We start from the raw sequence: 8,726 nt of genomic DNA, 5'->3' as shown, positions 1-8,726 counted from the left end.
TGCATTCTGACCAGTAGTGCAAAAGTGTTCCTCTTTCTCCACATCCTCACCAACATCTGTTGTTTCCTAATTTTTTAATTTTAGTCATTCTGACAGGTGTGAGGTGCTGTCTCATGGTTTTGATTTGTAGTTCCCTGATGATGAATGATGTTGAGCATCTTTTCATGTGTCTGTTGGCCATCTGGATGTCCTCTTTGGAAAAGTATCTATTCATGTCTTCTCCCCATTTCTTCACTAGATTATTTGTTTTGGGGGGGGGTATTGAGTTTGACAAGTTCTTTATAGATTTATTTATAGATAAGTTCTTTATCTGATATGTCATTTGCAAACATCTTCTCCCATCATGTAGGCTGCCTTTTAATTTTGTTGATTTGTTCTTTTGCTGTGTAGAAGCTTTTTATCTTGATGAGGTCCCAATAGTTTATTTTTGCTTCTGTTTCCCTTGCCTCTGGAAACATGTCTAGTAAGAAGTTGCTGCTGCCAAGGTCAAAGAGGTTGCTGCTTGTTTTCTCCTGTAGGATTTTGGTGGTTTCCTGTCTTCCATCCATTCTGAAATTATTTTTGTGTATGGTGTAAGAGAGTGGTCCACTTTCATTCTTCTGCATGTCATTGTCCAGTTTTCTCATCACCATTTGCTCAAGAGACTGTCTTTTTTCCATAGGATGTTCTTTCTTACTTTGTTGAAGATCAGTAAGCTATACGCTTTTGAGTCTGTTTCTGGGTTCTCTGTCCCGTCCCATCGATGTATGAGTCTATTTGTGCCAGAGCCAGATTGTCTTCATTCTTATGGCTTCGTAACACAGTTCGAAGTCCAGAATCGTGAGGCCTCCAGTTTGGGTTTTCCTTCTCAACTTGACTTTGGCTACTCAGGGTCTTTCGTGGTCCCATACAAGTTTAAATTGTTCCAACTCTGTGATGAATGCTGGTATTATTTTGATGGGATTGCCTTGAATGTGTAGATTGCTTTGGGTAGTATAAACATTTTAACAATATTCGCTCTTCCAATCCATGGGGATGGAATGTTTTTCCATTTCTTTGGGTCTTCTTTAGTTTCTTTCATAAGTTTTCTATAGTTTTCAGTATATAAATTTTTTACCTCTCTGGTTAGATTTATTCCTAGGTATCTTATGGTTTCTGGTGCAATTGTAAATGGTACCAATTCTTTGATTTCTCTTTCTGCAGCATCATTATTGGTGTATAGATATGCTACTGATTTCTGTATGTTGATTTTCTATCCTGCAACTTTACTGAATTCATGTATCAATTCTAGCAGTTTCTGTTGGAGTCTTTTGGGTTTTCCACATAGAATATCATGTTGTCTGCGCAGAGTGAAAATTTGACTTCTTCCTTACCAATACGTATCCCTTTCATTTCTTTTTGTTGTCTAATTATTGAGGCTAGAACTTCCAGTACTATTGTGAACAACAGTGGTGAGAGTGGACATTCCTGTCGTGTTCCCGACCTTGTGGGGGAAGCTTTTAGTTTCTCCCCCTTGTGGATGATATTAGGTGTGGGTCTTTCATATATGGTCTTTATGATCTTGAGATATGATCCTTCTATCCCTACTTTCTTGAGGGTTTCATCAAGAAACGATACTGTATTTTGTCAAAAGAAATTTTTTTGTTGCATCAACTGAGAGGATCATGTGGTTCTTATCCTTTCTTTTATTAACGTGATGTATCATGTTGACTGATTTGCAGATACTGAACCAGCCCTCTAGCCCAGGAATAATACCACTTGATCATGGTGAATAATTCTTTTAATGTACTGTTGAATTTGATCTGCTAGTACCTTGTTGAGAATTTTTGCATCCATGTTCATGAGGGAAATTGGTCTGTAATTCTCCTTTTTAGTGGGGTCTTCCTCTGGTTTTGGAATCAAGGTAATGATTGGCGTCATAAAATGACTTTGGAAGTTTTCCTTCCATTTCTATTTTTTGTAACATCTTCAAAAGTATAGGTGTTAACTATTCTTTAAATGTTTGATAGAGTTCCCCTGGGAAGCCATCCATGCTGGATTCTTGTTTGTTGAGAGATTTTTGATTACTGATTCAATTTCTTTGAATTATGAGTCTTTGAAAATTTCTTGAATATGGATCTGTTCAAATTTTCTATTTCTTCCTATTTCAATTTTGATAGCTTGTATGTTTCTAGGAGATTATCCATTTCTTCCAGATTGCCCAATCTGTTGGCATAAAATTGCTCATAATATTTGGTGGTGGTCTCTCCTCTTTCATTTGTGAATTTATTTAGTCAAGTTTTTTCCTTTTTTTTTTTTTTTTTTGGTCAGTCTAGCTAAGGGTTTATCAATTTTGTTAATTCTTTCAAAAAACCAGCTCTTAGTTTCATTGATCTGTTCTACTATTTATTTTTAAATTTTTATATCATTGATTCCTGCTCTAATCTTTATTACTTCTCTTCTGCTTGTTTTCAGCTTTATTTGCTGTTCTTTTTCCAGCTCCTTTAGGTGTCAGATTAGGTTGTGTATTTGAGAACCTTCTTCTTTAGGAAGGCCCGGATTACTATATACTTCCCTCTTGTGAGGGACATTTGCTGCATCCCGAAGGTTTTGGATGATCTTGTTTTCATTTTCATTGGCTTCCAGGTCCTTTTTCTGAATTTCCTCTTTAATTTCTTGGTTAACCCATTCATTCTTCAGCAGGATTTTCTTTAACTTCCAAATATTCATGGTCTTTCCAAATTTTTTTCTTGTGGTTGACTTCAAGTTTCATAGAATTGAGGTCTGAAAATACACATGGTATGATCTTGATCTTTTTGTACTCGTTGAGGGCTGATTTGTGACCCAGTATGTGATCTATTCTGGAGGACGTTCCATGTGCACTTGAGAAGAATGTGTATTCTGCTGTTTTAGGATGAAATGTTCTGAATATATCTGTTAAGTCCATCCGACCCAATGTGTCACTCAAAGCCATTGTTCCTTGTTGATTTTCTGCTTAGACGATCAATTCATTGCTGTAAGTGGGCTGTTGAAGTCCCCTACTATTATGGTATTATTATTAATGAGTTTATGTTTGTGATTAATTGACTTATATATTTGGGAGTTCACGTTGGGGGCATAAATATGTACAACTGTTAGATCTTGGTGGATAGACCCCTTGATTATGATTTAATGCCTTTCTTCATCTATTGTTACAGTCTTTATTTTAAAATCTAGTTTGTCTAATATAAATATAGCTACTCCAGCCTTTTTTAAATTAACAACCATTGGCATGATACATGGTTCTCCATCCCCTTACTTTCAATCTGCCAGTGTCTTTAAGTCTAAAATGACTCTCTTGTAAGTAGCATATAGATGGGTATTGTTTTCTTCTCCATTCAGATACCCTTTGTCTTTTGATTGGAGCATTTAGTCCATTTACATTTAGAGTACTGAAAGAAATGAGTTTAGTGCCATTGTAGGGTGCCTGGGTGGCTCAGTGGTTTGAGCATCCCACTTTGGCTCAGGTCATGATCACACAGTTTGTGGGTTCAAGCCCCATGTCGGGCTCTGTGCCGACAGCTAGCTCAGAGCCTGGAGCCTGTCTTTTGATTCTGTGTCTCCTTCTCTCTCTGACCCTCCCCTGTTCATGCTGTCTCTCTCTCTCTCTCTCAAAAAGAAATAAAACATTAGAACAATTAACATTTGAATTTAGTGCCATTGTGTTGCCATCAAGTTGGTGTTTCTGGTGACGTTCTCTGGTCCTTTCTAGTCTTTGTTGCTTTTGGTCTTTTTTGTTTTGTTTTGTCTTTTCTTCATTCAAAGAGTCCCCCTTAAAATTTCTTGCAGGACTGATAAGTGGTCACAAACTCCTTTAGTTTTTGTTTGTCTGGGAAACTCTTTATCTCCCTTATTTTTAATGACAGCCTTACTGGATAAAGAATTCTTGGCTACAGGGACTCCTGGGTGCTCAGTCAGGTAAGTGTCCAACTTTTGATTTTGGCTCAGCTCATGATCTCACAGTTCATGAATTGAGCCCAACATTGAGCTTTGTTTTGACAGTGCAGAGCCTGTTTGGGATTCTCTCTTTCCCTCCTCTGCTTACACTCTCTCTCTCAAGATACATCAATAAACATTAACAAAAATTCTTGGTATATTTTACCCCTTCAGCACATTGAATATATCCTGCCCCTCCCTTCTGCTCCGCCAAGTTTCTGTGGACAGATCTGCTGTGAACCCAATCTATCTTCCTTGTAAGTTAATACCTTTTTTCCTTTGTTGCTTTCATAATTCTTTTTTTTTGTCTGTGTATTTTCAGCATCATTAATCACTAAGGAAATGCAAATTATAATCATGGGGAGATATCACCTACCTGAAAGACTAAAATACAGAATAGTGATAATACCAAATGCTGATGAGAATGGTGGAAACTGGATCCCTCAGACATTGCTGGTGGGAATGTACAATGGAACTCACTCTGGAAACTAGTTTAGTAATTTCCTACAAAAATAAACATGCACGTATATCATCCAGCAATGGCACTTACCTTAGTCCATTTGGGCTTCTATAACAAAATACCACAGACTGGGTGGCTTATAAAGAACAAACATTTATTTCTGACCATTCTGGAAGCTGAAGAGTCCAAGATCAAGACCATGGCAGATTTGCCATCTGCCATGGTTCACAGATGGATGTTGCCACACTGTGTCCTCACATGGTAGAAGGGTTGAGAGAAATCTCTTGGGTCTTTTATATATATAAGGGCACAAATCCCATTTGTAAGGGTTCTGTCCTCATGACCCAACTCTTCTAGAAGGCTCCACCCCCAAAAGCAATCATATTGTGGATTAAATTTAGGGGGATACAAACATTCAGTCCATGGGACTACTCGAGGACATTTATCCCAGAGAAATGAAAACTTACATTTATACAAAAACCTGTATGTGAATGTTCATAGCAGCTTTATTCTTAGTAACTGAACACTGGAAACACCCTAGATGTCTTTCAATGAGTAAATGGTTAAACACAATGTGATACATCCATACCATGGAGTGTGACTCAGCAATCAATGAAAATGAACTTAAAAAAAATTTCTTTTATGTTTGTTTATTTGTGAGATAGAGAGAAACGGAGCATAAGTTGGGGAGAGGCAGAGAGAGAGGGGGACACAGAATCGGAAGCAGGCTCCAGGCTCCAAGCTGTCAGCACAGAGCCCGATGTGAGGCTCAAACCTGTAAACCATGAGATCATGACCTGAGCCGAAGTCAGACACTTAACCAACTGAGTCACCCAGGTGCCCCAGAGAATGAACTATTGATACACTCAATGATTGGGTGGATCTCAATGCTGATTAAAGAAAACCAATTACACATCAATCAAAGACTAGACATTGAATGTTCTATTTATGCAACATTATTGAGATGAAAACATTGTAGAGAGGCAGAAAGGATTAGTGGTTGCCAGAGTGGTGACTGTGTCGTCAAGGGGAATACAAGAAATCCTTGTAATGAATTTGTTCTGTGTCTTCACTGTGGCCGTCACACGAATCACTACAAGTGATAAAATTGCATAGAACAAAACACACACATACAAATGAAGCTTGGAAAAACTGGTGAAATCTGAATAAAGTCAGTGGATTATATCAATGTAAGTTTCCTGGTTCTGATACTATACTATAACTATGAAAGACATTTCCATCGACGGAAACTAGATGAAAGGCACATGGGGTTTCTCTGAATTATTTCTTTTTTTTTCTTTTTTCTAAATGTTTATTTATTTTTGAGAGAAAGAGCGACAGAGCAGGGGAGGGTCAGAGAAAGAGAGGGAGACACAGAATCTGAAGCAGGCTCCAGGCTCTGAGCTGTCAACACAGAGCCCAATGTGGGATTTGAACTCACGAACCATGGGATCATGACTTAAGCCAAAGTCATGCTTAACTGACTGAGCCACTCAGGCTCCCCTTTTGGAATTATTTCTTACAACTGCATGTGAGTCTGCAATTATCTCAAAATAAAAAGTTAAAAAAGATGATTCGGGGTCACCTAGGTCAATTGGTTAAGTGTCGACTCTTGTTTTCAACTCAGGTCGTGATCTAATGGTTTGTGAGATCTGCCCCATGTTGGGCTCCATACTGACAGCCCAGAACCTGCTTGAGATTCTCTCTTTCTCTCTCTGCCCCTCTCCCCTAAATAAATAAATAAATAAATAAATAAATAAATGTAAAGTTTCCGACATCTAAGTGTGGATGATGATGTTGATAAGTAGGAGCTTTCTACACTACTGGTAGAATTTGCTTAGAGCACTCTGAACACTTTGGATTGAGTATATATGATCCTTGAGGGTTTATGCCCTAAAGAAACTTTCGAATATATGCACAAACAAGTGTATATAATCGTTCTTGGCAGCATTGTTTTTATACTAAAAATCTGAAACAACTTAAATGGTCACCAATTGGAAATGGCTTATTAAATTATGGTATATTCATAAGATTAAAAATAATGAAATGATGAGTTCAAAAAATAATGAATGAAAAATTGAGATGCAGAAAGTCATATGAAATATTATGCCCCTTACACAAATTTAACAAAAATACCTGACATCATATCTTATCTGCTAAACAAATTTATGTAATATAAATATAAAAACATAGCAAAATTATATGTGCTCTAAGTCTCTGAAAATAGTTGCTTCTGAGAAGAGAAGAATGAGAGATTGGGAAGGGGTACATGGAGCGCCTCAACTCATCTTTAAAGTCTGAATTCTTTCAAGAAGGAAGGAGCAGAGCTGAAGTAAACTGGATGGCTAACATTTGCCGAACAATTACAGCGTTCCAGGCACAGATCTGTCCTTGATTCAGTCCCTGAGTATGCAAAAATAACACTATGAGGTGTGTGCATCTACTAGCCCTTTCTGGAAAGAGGGCGATGAGCTGGGAGGGGTTAGATAACTCACCCCGAAAGGGCAGATCTGGATTTGATTCTAGGCAGGTTGGCTCTGGCCCTTAACCACTGAAAGGCCGGCATTTGTTATTCAGAGAGGTGGGTAAACGGGGGGTTGTTTGTGGAATTGGTCTTTGTGCTGTTCTCTATATTTTAAAGTTAGAATAAGAATCAGAAATAAATCCTCCAAACCAGCCAACCAAACAAGAGTTAAGTGAGCAGAAAGCGAGTCTAGACAATTCTTGAGCCGATTTTGCTGTGGAGGAGTGCAGGGAGGTTGGGGGAGGAGGGAGGTGTGGGATGAGGGAGAGGGTGTGTGTGTTTTAAAGTTCATTTATTTTAAGGGGGGGCATGTGCACGCAGAGGAGAGGTAGAGAGGCAGAGAGAGAGAGAGAGAGAGAGAGAGAGAGAGAGAGAATCTCCAGCAGGCCTTACACTCAGTGCACGGAGCCTGATGTGGGGCTCTGTGCCATGACCATGAGATCATGACCTGAGCCAAAATCAAGAGTCAGACACTTAATCGACTGAGCCATCCAGGCACCCTAATGTGTGTGTTTTAAGATGGGGCATACAGAACATCCTGGAAGGCTGATTGGAATGACAACATTGATGATGCAGGAGAAGGGATAACTGTAGGGTGGATGAGGGTTTAATGTGATTGGAACCCAGACTGGTCTCACCGGAGCTGAAACTCTTTTTCCGTTTTAAGAGCAGGGAATGCAGAGAATACGCTCAGAGAGCTAAATAGATCCCTCTACTTGCTGGTGGGAATATATCTGATAACTTTATTCTTTCAATGAAGTGTAACAGGATGTTCAATTGGAAGTGTTGGTTGAGACACCAAAATATAATAGAACTGACAAGTTCAAGTGAGGTGCTAGACCAAGATGAAAATTTATGAAGAAATTGTAACATGACTCTTAAACTCCACCCACATCGAGCAATGAAGAAGTAAGCTTGTCAGGGTGAAGGCGGAAGTTTCTACAGGATGATGCTCTGATGGGGAGGCTAAAGTGTGCAGAGACGGTGTATAGCGACTCACACCTTGGAGGGGTGTTTTGTGAGGTGCCAGTCTTCTATCTGAACCTTGTAAGGAAGCAATTTTGACAGCCCTGTGATTGGGAGATGTAGTGGTTAGTGTTTGATTCCTGCCTGGGACATTCGACAGCTCAACGTGGGCTGTCTCACTGCTGACAGTAGCAGAAGGAGGGGTGGCTGTGTTGTGATAGACATACCCTCCCAGGATTTGTCCGGGTAGAGGACCTTGCGTGTACCCATGCATCAGACACGAGTTCTGAGACAGAGAGAGAGAGCTAGAGCGAGAGCGAGATCATCTAGTAGCAGGGCCTCTAAGCAGAGTCCGGAGGTGGACCACCTCACGGTTTCTCAGGGCGATGGAAAGAAGCGAGCGGGCAGATGAGCTGGAGAAGAGCATATTACCCCAAACAAAGGAGCTGCAGGGGAGAGATCTCCAGGAATGAAAGCTTTTAGATGAACTCGTGAAAGCTCCCAGAGAGTCATCTTTAAATGTTGCCCAGCCTCAGAGAGCAGAGGATTTTCCACTTCTCTTGTCTCTCTAATCCCAAGCCCTGTAAGAGTCAGACACAGCATCTACAAGAGAGGAGAGGCAAGTGAGTAAGGAAGCAATCAGCACCCCTTAACCCCCAGGAAAGCAGGAAGCTTACCTCCGCAGGCCTCAGCTTAAGTTGGGGGAGTAGCCAGAACTCTGAATGAAGTTGGAAGCCTTGATTACTACATGGAACCAAGATTCTGTGTTTTGGGACTTAAAGTGATCATCATACTTCTTGTTTCACAAAAGTAATCAGAACAGGTATGGGACACATCAAGATT

This window comes from Suricata suricatta, chromosome 5 (assembly GCF_006229205.1).
Source record: "Suricata suricatta isolate VVHF042 chromosome 5, meerkat_22Aug2017_6uvM2_HiC, whole genome shotgun sequence".
NCBI classification, from domain to species: domain Eukaryota; kingdom Metazoa; phylum Chordata; class Mammalia; order Carnivora; family Herpestidae; genus Suricata; species Suricata suricatta.
This window is presented reverse-complemented; position numbering follows the sequence as displayed.